This window comes from Oryctolagus cuniculus, chromosome 12 (genome assembly GCF_964237555.1).
Source record: "Oryctolagus cuniculus chromosome 12, mOryCun1.1, whole genome shotgun sequence".
NCBI classification, from domain to species: Eukaryota; Metazoa; Chordata; class Mammalia; order Lagomorpha; family Leporidae; genus Oryctolagus; species Oryctolagus cuniculus.
Genome location: NC_091443.1, coordinates 50138421 through 50150796, shown reverse-complemented (window position 1 = coordinate 50150796; position 12376 = coordinate 50138421). Strand labels below are relative to the sequence as shown.

The 12376-nt window shown below is 40.6% G+C and overlaps 1 pseudogene; it reads right to left on the bottom strand.

The window, feature by feature from the left end:
• Positions 1-1477: 1477 nt before the first annotated feature.
• Positions 1478-11867, bottom strand: LOC100352951 (serine/arginine-rich splicing factor 11 pseudogene; annotated as a pseudogene).
• Between the last annotated feature and the right edge of the window lie 509 nt (positions 11868-12376).

Sequence of the window (12376 nt, the reverse complement as noted above, 5' to 3'; positions counted from 1 at the left end):
ATGTTGTAACTGCTATGTCTTTCTGTGTTCACTGACTTGAGTGCGGGAATGCAGCCATGCAAGGTGTGAGATGCTTTCCTTTACAGTCTGAAGTTGCATGACCGTGGTGTTCCCTGCTTGATCATCCAGAATGTCTCTGTTGCCTTTCTTCCTTGGAGAAAAGTAGAGAGAACTCATGTAGTGATGATAATGACAGGTCTTTTAATCTGAGGTCACCCTGTAGTTCCCATCATTCTTGTCTCTCTCTGCTCTAGTCATTAGTTTCCACATCAGGATTTTAGACAGTTTCAATGTTTGACTTGTGTAATCTTCAGTATATATAGATCTTTCTTGAAGGAAACTGCTTGAGACTTTCAAGCGTTACTTATTTCACTTTTATAGAATTCCTTAAATATGTAACACTACAAAACATATTGAAGCATGTGTTAGTTATAAAAACTTTAAAATACCATCTGCATTTGGTTGTAGGTGTATATATTTATAAGGGCAGTTATTGATTGAGCTTAAATTGTCAATGCTGGGTGTGTTAATAGATTGGATATAATTATGTTTTACTTGTGACTCTTAACCATTGCCAATAAGCATTAAAGTTGCAGTTCCTTTTATTGTCATTTTGATATTTTAATCGTCATTTTAAACAAAAGTTAGTGAATTAAATACATTCTCCCCATGCTGAAAAAAAACACTAATATGGTACTTTCATTACCTATTTTCTGGCAACATAAATGACAGTATTTTGAAAAGTTCAGTGGAAAAATTGGTGCAAATTTTTTTGAAGTCTATGCAGTTTTTTGTAATATGCATTTCCCACCCTTTTTGAAGACCCCATATTTGCATGGATTTCAAAACATTTTAGCATCTAAAATGAAGTTATCTTTTAATTTCATTTTCTATGACCTTTTTGGAGTATTCTCGAATAGCACTTAGCAAAGGCCCAGGTACTTGAATATTTGACTTTTTAACAGTTATATGCACAATATGACTTGGTTTCTCCATTACTTTTTCTCTGTTCAAATTGCTACAGAAGTCTTGTATGATGTATGGTAACTTTACCTGTTCTTGACTTGGTTTATACCTCATTGTTAACACAAGCAGCCACTGGACTCTCATGTCTCCCAGGTGACATGGCTATTACATGGCTATTAGGTGTGCACTAATTAAGTTATCAATAATATGAGAACAAAGTTTCTTAGAAGATTCTTGTCTTGAAAAAAAATCTCAGGACCTTCAGCAGTGCTAAGATTCCAAGGTGTTTAAAAAAAAAAACAAACACTGGTCCAGTTATCATGAAAGTTTCACTCCATTTAATTCTCACAAAAACCTGATGTGGTAGACACTAGTACCAATTCAATTTCACAGATGAAGGCTTTGTGAGCGAAGACGGGTTAAGGAGCTTTCTCAGCACCAGATAGACAGGAACCTGGATTCCATCCTGAGTCCATCTCCAAAGGTGCTCTCCTGAGTTCTCTCCAAACCCCTACTCCAGAAATCTTCCCCCAAACTTCAGGCAACTGAGAAATGATCCTTGGCTAGACGGGCTCATGCCTAAGCGTTGCTGCTGTTTGAGGAAACTTGAGGCGAAGGTGGCTACCACGAGCTGAGCTAATGCAGTGCCTGTGTTTTGGGGGAAAAGGTCTCAATTTTAATGAGAACCCATTTATTCACGTAACTTCTCTGAATCATCCTGAAAGCCATTTAGGGGCAGCAGAAGCCTTACAGCCATGGTCATTCAGAAAACAGCCAAAGGTCCTTACAGCCAAGGCAAGTGCTAAACCTTGTGTTTGAATGAAAACGTTTTTCTAAGCTTAAAAGCCTGGCAGTTTGTGTGTTCAGCACCGAATTGTACAGAGTGACTGGCTCTCCCCTCCTAGGTATTCCGTCAGCAGCTCTCCAGTCCCAGTCTGTGCCACACACAGACCCTTTCCCCCTAGTTTTCTTACTGTAAAAGCCTGTCCTTCCAGCTTGGAGAAGGCTTGGGTTGGCTGTGGGGTGGCACAAATGCACTGACGAATCTTGGTGTCGGAAATTCTGGGTGAAAACACTGCAGCTCTAACCTTCATTAAGTCACTTTCTTCCTTTGAGCTTATCTCCCTCCCTTTAAAATGAGAACGTTGGTAATGAATTCCCAGGTCTATTGTGCAGTGTCCATGGGATCGTGTGTTGACAACACTAAGGACGTAAGCGTATTTTCAATGGCAAAATCAGATTATTCACTGTTTCCCAGTCACTCGGTGAATACTTAAGTGTCAGGATCTGTGTTGGCACTGGAAATCAAGATGAGACTTTGCTGCTAACTTTAAATTAACTGTAATCTAATAAGGAAGATGGGCATTTCTCACCACATCACCATTTTTTAAATGCCAAATGGTAGAACTATGCGCAACGATGAAGAAGCAATGCTCAAAGCAGGGTAACTTTCGTAGACTGGAGATATGAACTTAGCATTCAAGTATCATTAAAAATCATTGAAAAGCAGTATGGTGTGTTTGGGAAATGCAGTCAGTAAGGTGGGGCAGGATATGAGGTAAGCATGATTAGGACACAGGACCAAGGCTGCAGGCTTGTTCTACTTTTGTTGTGCCATGATTAGGCATGGTCATAGTGTCCACCCATGCTATTTCCTTTCTCCCCAGAATTGTCAAAGCAGTTAATTTATGCATGTTGAGGATGAAAAAACATCAAATACTTTCTCCGGTTCATCGACTTTATTGCAGTTTCTGCTTTTAGGAATGTTATGGCTCCTCAACAGTGGTTTCCTCTTGACTCCTTGATAGGACTCCTTTGTTTTTGCAGGCCCTTGATTTCCTCTGAATGTCATTTGGCTACTGCCTTGTTACTCTTTTGATGGCCTATTTAGGCCCCTGGAGCTAGGATACACCTAGCCCAAGTTTCCATCAGTAAAGGAGATTTTTGCCTCTGCAGTTCTCTAGGAATTGGGGTTTCAATCCACTCCATGAAGCCGATGCCTGGAGCAATGGGTGAATCAACTTGTTTGTCTCCTTAAATTGAGCAGGTTGTTTGGCATCTCAGCCCACATTGTCATTATCCTCTTGTGACTTGGGTGAGAAATTCAGATCCCTATTACATTACTCTACCAATTCAATCAAACCATGACTCAGGCAATGTTTTCTGAATGATGTTTTCAATAAATGTCCCAAACAATGAGTTGAATGGTATCCTCTGTAGAGTGAACGAAGTGCCACTGGGGCCTGTGTTATTCTCCACCCATTGCCACAGACTTTGGGGAACCACTAAGTTATCTGTATTAGACACTGAAAAGAAAATCATAAGTTCTGTGGGCCTTCATGATTTGGTTCGACTGCAGCATGGTTTCACAGCCTCCTTCATAGCCAAAGGTCCTTCTTGTGAATAACTTTGTAATATGAACTTTGAGATGTGAAGGTAGTTCCTACAGAGTGTGTTCTAGATCACAGATCGCCAAAATGGGGTGATTAAGATTCTTTGGACACTAAGAATATATTAGAACTTGCATGTGTGTATGTGTGCATAAATACTTACAGTGAGTGTTAGATTCATCTCGTGTGTATATATGAGGATAAAGTGGTATGCTTTTATGCCTTTCAATAAAGACATTGGTAATGTCTTCAAGTAGTCTGCATGTCAGGTGGTCATGTGCCTTGAGAGTAAAGCACAATGGCTCAGTGGCAGCATCATTCATAAGTTTTCCTTCAGCCTCTTGTGATAGTTTACGGTTTACATGAACATGGTTAAATGAGCAAAAGTCTTAAGAGTTCTGTAATGACCTTGTAATAAAGGTCATATTTGGCAATAACGCAAACTCAATGGTGGAACAAACTGCATCTGACAGGGAGTTGACCCAACACTTCAAATCATAAACAAAACAATTTAAGATACGGATCTTGTGATGGACTGAATTGTGTTCTCTCGCCCACCCCACTCATCTGTTGAATTTCCAACCCCCACATCTCAGTGTGTGAATTTTTTTTCTGGAGTCTTTACAGAGTGATTAAGTTAAAATGAGGTCATTGTGGTGGACCTTAATCTAGGACTACTGGGATCCTACAAAAGAAACTTGTACACAGGTATGAATGGAGGGAAGACAATGTAAAGGCTTAAGGAAAGGATGGCAATCTACCAGGTAAGGGGAGAGAACTGGAATAGACTTAATTACCTTTTATTTTTTTTTTTTTCCCCCTTCATGGTCCTCAGAACTATTGACAACCCTTTAGTCCATCTTGGGTTCCCAGAAAAGAAACTTCTGTTAAGCCACCAGTCCTGGTACTTTATTATGGCAGCTCTCATCAATGAACACAGATTCAATTCCAGTCTAACTTACTATGTACTTCAGTCATGGTGTATTATTATGCCTTGAGGTGTTAATGTAGAACCACTAAAAGACATTTGAAAGTAAGCTTTCAGAGCATGAAGACAAAACAAGTTGACAGACTAGGAAGTGTTTGAATCACATTGCTGACACTGAAAATAACAATAGTAATGAGACTTCTAGGAGAAGAAAGGCTGCCTTGTAGTACTAGAAGCTAAAGTAGGTGGCCCAATGGGTTAAGCCACAGCTTAGGATGCCTGTATTTTGTATGGTAGTTCATGGGATTCAGTCCTGTCTCAACTTCCCATCCACCTTCCTGCTAATGCAACCCTGAGAGGCAGCAGATGTCTCGAACACTTGGGTCTGTGCCACCCATGTGGAAGACTAGGGAGTTCCTGGCTCCTCGTTTTAGCCTGGCATAGCCCTGTTGAGTAAACCAGTGAAAGATCTCTCTCTCTCTTTTCTTTATTCCCTTGCTATGTCTTTCAAATAAGCTTTTCATAAATAAGCTGAAATATTAAAGCTTGGATGCTTTAAAATTCAGCTTGTAGTAGTGTTAGCTCTGTTTTCACTGTATAGGTAATAGGATAGCCTTACATAACAAATACACGAATATGGCTGAATGGAATTAAAGATAGGAACTAATGTTTCAAGTGAAAAAAATGAGCAATTTAGCAGGATAGCAAACTTTAGGCAGAATGGGGAGAATCTGGCTTAGTAAATGGTGAAGGAAAAAAATAGTAATGAAGGCTGCCGCTGAACTCATAATTAGACCTAAAAAGACAATGTTTGTTAGTGTTTGAAGACTAATTAAATTTGAAATGGAAAGTTACATTAGAATTTTCAACCTCTGGGGTCATTGATCAACTTTGCCACCATGTTTTTGCAGCTTGCAGGAGGCTGGCTTCCGCTATTATGCAGTTCAGAATGCCTACAATGGAATTGCTTAGAGGTGGGAAATTGTCTTGGAGGGTGAGTGCTAGCTTCTTTTCTTGATGCTGTGACTGAAGACAGTTTCAGAAATATTACTCAAGGTAGAAAGGGAGAGACAATCTTCATCTGCTGGTGTATTCCCAAATGTCTGCAACAGCCAGAGCTGTGCCGATCTGAAGCCAGGAGCTTCTCCCAGGTCTCCCATGCCAGTGCAGGGGCCCAAGTACTTGGGCCATCTTTCTATTGCTTTTCCAGGCCATAGCAGAGAGCTGGAACAGAAGAAGAGCAGCGGGACATGAACTGGTGCCCTTATGAGATGTCTGTGCTGCCAGTGGAGGCTTAGCCTACTATGCCACAGCGCAGGCCCCCAATGTAAATAATTTTAAGAGTATTACAGACTTTGATCTACATTAAGATGTGTCTACTTATGCATTTTCTTTAAAAGTACCAATTTAAAACGTGAACTACTGCTATTATATTACTCTTCCAGGTGATTTTAGGAGGTACTTCTGGAAAAGGAGCAGCACTAGAATAGTTGAGGAGGAATGGGAATATAAAGAGTTAAGAGAACATAATGAATTGGTTAAAATAAATTTTGGAGCCAATTTATCTAATTTGAACTTTGACTCCAAATTAACTGAATGAGTTCATGAACTGTTTCATGCTTTTTAAAGTTTAAAAAAATACTGTCTATCTCCTAGCACTTCTAGTGTTAAACAGTTAATATGTATAATACTTTCAGAACATTGGCATATGATAATCTATTTTAATGATTTACTATTTTAGTACAATTATAAAATTATAATTCCTAGGCCTTGTTTCCCCTGATACATGAAAGCTATACCTATTTATGGGGTGTCAAGTAATGTCTTCATACATGTGTACATTGTGCAATGTTCAATCCAAGGTAATTGTATCTCTTCAAACATCTTTTTGATACACATTCAAAACTCTATCCTAGCTCATGTATAGGTACAGACTACATAAATATTGTACTATGTACTAGACCTCTGGAGCTCCTTTTTCATATTTATAACTTAGTACCTGTTAACCTTTTCTCATAACTCCATCCTTACCATTTTCCCCAGCCTCTTGTAACCACCATTATCAACTTCTGTTAGATCAACTTTTTAAAATTCCATGTAGAGGTGAGATAATGCAGTGCTTTTCTTCCTGTATCCGGCTTAATTCACTTAGTATATTGACCTCCCTTGTCACAAATGTCATGATTTCATCCATCTTACAGATGAATAGTATTCCATTTTGTATACATTTCATGTACTCTTCATTTGTTGATAGACAAGTTGTTTCCATTTCTTGGCTGTTGTGAATGGTAATGTAGTAAACATGGGAATGCAGATGTTTCTTCAATAGGTTAACTTCACTTCCTTTCAATATAAACCAAGTAATGGGAGTGCTGGAACATATAGAACTTCTATTTTATGTTTTGAGAAATCAGCATACTAATCACATTTTCCACAAGTGCTACAGTAACAAATTCTCACAATGTGCAAGGTTTCACTTTTCCCTACATTCTTGTTAAGATTTATTCAAAAGGTAGGTACACAGAGAAGGAGAGAGAAATCTTTCATCCACTGGTTCACTCCTCAAATGGCCACAATGGCCAGAGCTGGGCCAGGCCAAAGCCAGGAGCTAGGAGTTTCTTCCAGGTCTCCCACATGGATGCAGCGGTCCAACAACTTGGGCTGTCTTGCGCTGCTTTTCCCAGGTGCATTAGCAGGGAGTTGGATTGGAAGTGGAGCAGCTGGGACTTGAACTGACACCCATATGGGATGCCAGCACTGCAGGCAGAGACTTAACTTTGTCTGCCATGGTACCAGCCCCTTCCCTACATTCTTACCAACTCTTGTCTTTCTGAGAGTAGCTATTCTTACTGGAGTGGGATGATATCTTATTGTTCTTATTTGTATTTCCCAGATGTTGAACATTTGTGTGCCTATTGGCCATTTGTAGGTCTTCCTTTGAAAAATATCTACTCAGGGGCTGGCGCTGTGGCACAGCGGGTTAAAGCCCTGGCCTGAAGTGCTGGTATCCCATATGGGTGCCAGTTCTTGTCCTGGCTGCTCCTCTTCCAATCCAGCTCTCTGCTATGGCCTGGGATAGCAGTAGAAGATGGCCAAATTCCTTGGGCCCCTGCGCCCACATGGAAGACCCAGAAGAAGCTCCTGGCTTTGAATCGGCGCAGCTCTGGCCATTGCAGCCATCTGGGGAGTGAACCAGTGGATGGAAGACCTCTGTCTCTGTCTCTACCTCTATCTGTAACTCTTTGAAATAAAATCGGTCTACTCAGTCCTATTTTCCAAATTGGATTATTCTTGTGCTATTGAATTGAGTTCCTTATATATTCTGGATATTAACTGCTTATCTGATAGTTCATGAATATCACATTCTGTTTTACAGAAGCTTCTTAGTTTGATCTCCCATATGTCTAGATTTTGTTTTTTAGGGTCAAATCAATAGAACATTAACATTTACAAGTATTCTAAAGTGTTTCCCCTATATTCTGTTTCAGTTTCAAGTTTTACATTTAGGTCTTTAATCCATTTTAGATTTTTTTGTATGTACAAAAATTATGTATGCAGATACCCAATTTTCCCAGCATTGCTGTTTCAAAGACTGTCCTTTCTCAATGCACTGTTGAAAATTAGTTGATTGCAAATGTGTGGATTTACTTCTAGGTTCTAATACTTGTTTTTTTTTTTATTATTTTTCCTTAGCTTTTGCTGTCTTTTCTAGGTTTTGTTTTCTTTTTGCTAGTTAGCAACTTTTCAGTTCAAAGAACTCCCTTTAGCATATCAGCTTTTATTTGGTAATATCTTTAACTCATATCTAAAGATAGCTTTGCTGGGTACGTTATTCTTGGTTGGCAGGGTTTTTTTAATTCAGTACTGTGAAAATCTCATTCCACTCTCTGCTGGCTTGTAAAGTTTTTGAGAATTCTGCAGTCAGGCAAATTGGGCCATTCTTAAAGGTTACTTGTCTCTTTCTCTTGAAGTTTTAAGAATACTTTGTCTTTAACCTTGGAGAGCTTGATTGTAATACTGTTTGAGTAGACTTGGTTGAGCTGAATCCACCTGGGTGACCTGACATTTCTGTACCTGGATAGTTGTATCTTTCTCTGTGTTTGAGAAGTTTTCTGTTATCTCTTCGAATATGCCTTTTACCTTGTTAGACTTTAAGTGCCTTTAGAACTCAAATAACTCTGGTAGGTCTTTAATATCCTAAAATTCCAACAAGTTCTCAATTTTTTTTTCTCATGAGAAAATACCTATATCTTCAGATAGCCTGTGAGCACCTACTTCTGTTGGATCTATTCTGTTACTGATGCCTTCGATCATGTTATTTTTATTAAGTTTGTGTTTATTACCAAAGTCTTTGTAAAAGCAATTTCAGAAACTGTACATCAACATGGCACAGACTGTAGCCTACTTTTGTATTTGCACAAAAGTAAAGCTTGAAACTCGAGCAACTGTTCCTAGTTAACTACTTTGCATATAACATGGAATCACTGTGTGCATGATTACTGCAGTAATTAACAAATTTATTGGTTTTACACATGTTGATCAAATAAGACAAATTACTTGATAATGTACTTATTTTAAAAGCATATGAAGATCGGGGCCGGTGCCATAGCTCATTTGGTTAACCCTCCACCTGTGGTGCTGGGTTCTAGTCCCGGTTGCTCCTCTTCCAGTCCAGCTCTCTGCTGTGGCCCAGGAGGGCAGTGGAGGATGGCCCAAGTGCTTGGGCCCCTGTACCCGCATGGGAGACAAGGAAAAGGCACCTGGCTTCTGACTTTGGATCGCTGCAGCACCGGCGGTAGCGGCTATTTGGGGGGGTGAACCAACGGAAGGAAGACCTTTCTCTCTGTCTCACTGTCTATGACTCTACCTGTCGAATAAAAAACATATGAAGGTCAATTTAAAATGCACTACCCTCTTTTTCAACAGTGAACTTAAAACTTTGAAAATCAGAACATGAGAACTTCATTTTACAGATGAACTCTGAATAGGTGGAGCTTTCACTGATGTAGATGTGGAAAAAATTATTTCAGCAAAATTCCCAAACACCTTATGAGAAAGTATACAACTCTACTTCAAAATATGCTATTTACTCACTGCCAAAGACAGTTTTATTTGAAATCTTATTTCTGTAATTAAAGCCTAACTAGCCTTCAAAAAAGGTTAGTGCCTATGCAGACAACCTTTAAAAGTTAAACAAAAGCCACAAAAATTTAGCCATAAGCTCAAAGGTTTATCTATCTCAAATGCTCATTTCCAGATGTAATCTAACAATGTTAATTTGTCATGTCAACAAGACCATAGGTAGATCCATCATTGGAGGGTTTTAATGACATTTAGGATATTCTTGCCACAGTAACATGCAATCGGTGCATTCCCTACATGGCTCTATTAAGCAATGAATCAAATTCTAGAAATACTGTAAGTGAACTTAAGAAAGGAGATCCTACAACAAACAATCTGTGCCTGCTGTAGCTGCATGCAGCTTTTCATATTTACCAAGCAACACCAGTATAGAACTACTTACTCGGATTTCACCATAAGAATTGTTTACCCATGTACCATTTTCTAAAAGCTTTTTGATGGAAATAATATCAATATCTGAAGCTTTATAACCATTTATAACTCAGCTGTATACATCTAGGTTTGAGATGAACAAATATAGCATTAAGTCACACACAGGAATGACACTGATGTATGTACACAGTTGGGGTCCCAAAGAGGCAACGCTCAGTCACTCATACCCATGTCTTCATGGTGGTCCTCTCCACTCACTTTGGAGTCTCAGCGAATCACCAGTTCCCTTTTCCACAGAAAGTTCCCTTGTTTTAGGTGAACCAGCTTCAGCTGGATTCTCTTTCCCCTCGCTGTCATATCCCAGTTCCTCTTCATAATCCGGTGTAAGCTGTTTTACATCTTTATCACTCGGATTTTCTTCCTGGTCATTTTCCTTATCTTTTCTTGTTGATAGTTCCCTTTCATCTCTGCTTTATCTTTTTCTGTCTCCTAGGGGATGGTGAGTGAGACAATCTTTGTTTAGGTTCTTCATTGTCCTCTACCTCTGCTTGCACTTCTAGAACTTCTGGCTGTACTGTAACTTTTTGGTATTTTAGAACTTTTCTTTTTGTCTCTGGTTTTTGACATGCTCCTTGACCTACCTCTCTGGAATGAGCTGTCTTTGGACTTTTGGATCCTTGATTTAGAATGTGATCACCTCCTTGATCTACTTCTGTTAGGTAGGAAGTCAGATATGAGCTTATGTGTGTGTGACATAAAGGCCTAAAGAGTTGACATCTAGGTCCAGCATAAGCAGCTCAAAGTCATCCCAATAACCTTATCTACATCCTGCCCTGCCCCCTCCTACGGATAACCTGCCAGGTGGGGGTCCCCGCCCCTTCTGCCTGACATCTGCAGTTCAAATATTCTGCTCTGGAGGATTCTCCAGGGGGTCCTGCCCATCCTTCCAGGCTTCCCCCATCTGATAACTTCAGGGGGAAAACTCAGATAGGAATAAAGTCCTTTGTTCCAAGAGGAGCAGAGGTGGGGAGGCAGGACCCATCTCCTTACCACCCCCGTCCCTGCCTCAACCGGATGGCGTGCTCGGCCCTCTGCCTCTCTGCTGAGCCACCCACCTGGCCTGGCCTGCCCAGGTGTATCCTCTCAACCATGTAACTCCGCTCTTCCCCAGTCCAAGCGACTGGGCGCTCTTTCTCAGGCTCTGTCTGGAGAGGTGCCCATCCATTCTTACGGATGTCCTTTCCTTAATAAACTTTGCTATTTTACTTTCCACTACTGTCTCATGCCTGAATTCTTTCTTACATGAAGATAAGAACCCTGCCATTCACCTGTAACACTTCTTGATCGCCTGTGCCTAGAAGATGGAGCCCCTTCATCTTGATCTTGATCTTGAATGCCTTCCTTCTTATCTGGTGCTATAGCAGCAGAAATCGGACTGTTTCTTGTACTCTTCTCATAGCCTCCTCTATTTCTTCACTAGAGGTATCAGATTTCAGACTTGGTGAAACAAGACCAGCAGCTACATGATTCAACTTGATCAACAGTACTCATGAGCTTCAGCAATTGGTCTACAGCAAGAGACTGGGAGTTCAAGTTTGCTCCAGGAAGCCCAAGTGCACCAAGGGCAAGATCAAGAGTAGGAGCTCCCAAAGCGGCCAATGGAATAGCGCCAGACTGGGTAAGAGGGTTAGGAGTAGGCAGGCGTCCACCACCAGGCAGAAGGCCTGCCACTGCATTAGCCGGTGCCAACAGAGACAAAGCCTTAGTCTCATCAGGAGTAACTCCTTCTGTGTGTGGTACGACTATCAGAGCTCTGTCAATGAACACAGTGTTTGTCAGATGCTGTGCCACAACTGCTGAGTCTGGATCATGGAATTTAACAAAGCACACAGAAGAGGAGACTGACAAAGGAGACTGAATCATCCGATGGGAAGAGGCGCAGTTCATCGATCTTGCCCAGGAAACCGAAGAGTCCACATCTGCTCAGAGCCAGTGCTTGGAGACATTAGTCACCTGGGTACCTTGGTGCCGCCAGGCTGGCCACTGGAGAGGACGGTAGTGTTGCTCATGGCGCTGCTGCGTTCTCACCCTTGAGCAAGGTGATTCCAGATGCTAGGCCTGCACTGGCAACGGAAAGGACTCCTTGATCATGTTTTTAAATTCACTTAATGTACTTCTCAGTTCCAGAATGTGTTGGATTTTAAAAATTTACTTCTGTTCCTGTAAAGATTCTCCTAATCATTTTTCTGAATCTCATTGAGTTACTTTATATTCTGCACCTGAGAATTTACACTTACCAATGTCAGTCTGTTCAGTTGTATTTTGTCTCATTAGGTGAGGGCATGGTTCCTTGAAAGTTCCTTATACTTGCTGGCATACAACTTCATCTGTGCACTGAAGGACTAAGTGTTTTTCTAGTCTCTGTATTCTGATTTTGTACCTGCTTTCCAGCAATTCTAAGCAATCTACTTCTTAGCCTTGTGGGCATTTCTCCATTTCAATACTAGGTGGCGCCCTAAGTCCTGGTCTGCTGGTAGTATGTTACAGAAGCAGATGGTGCCCCTGTCCGAGGTCTGGC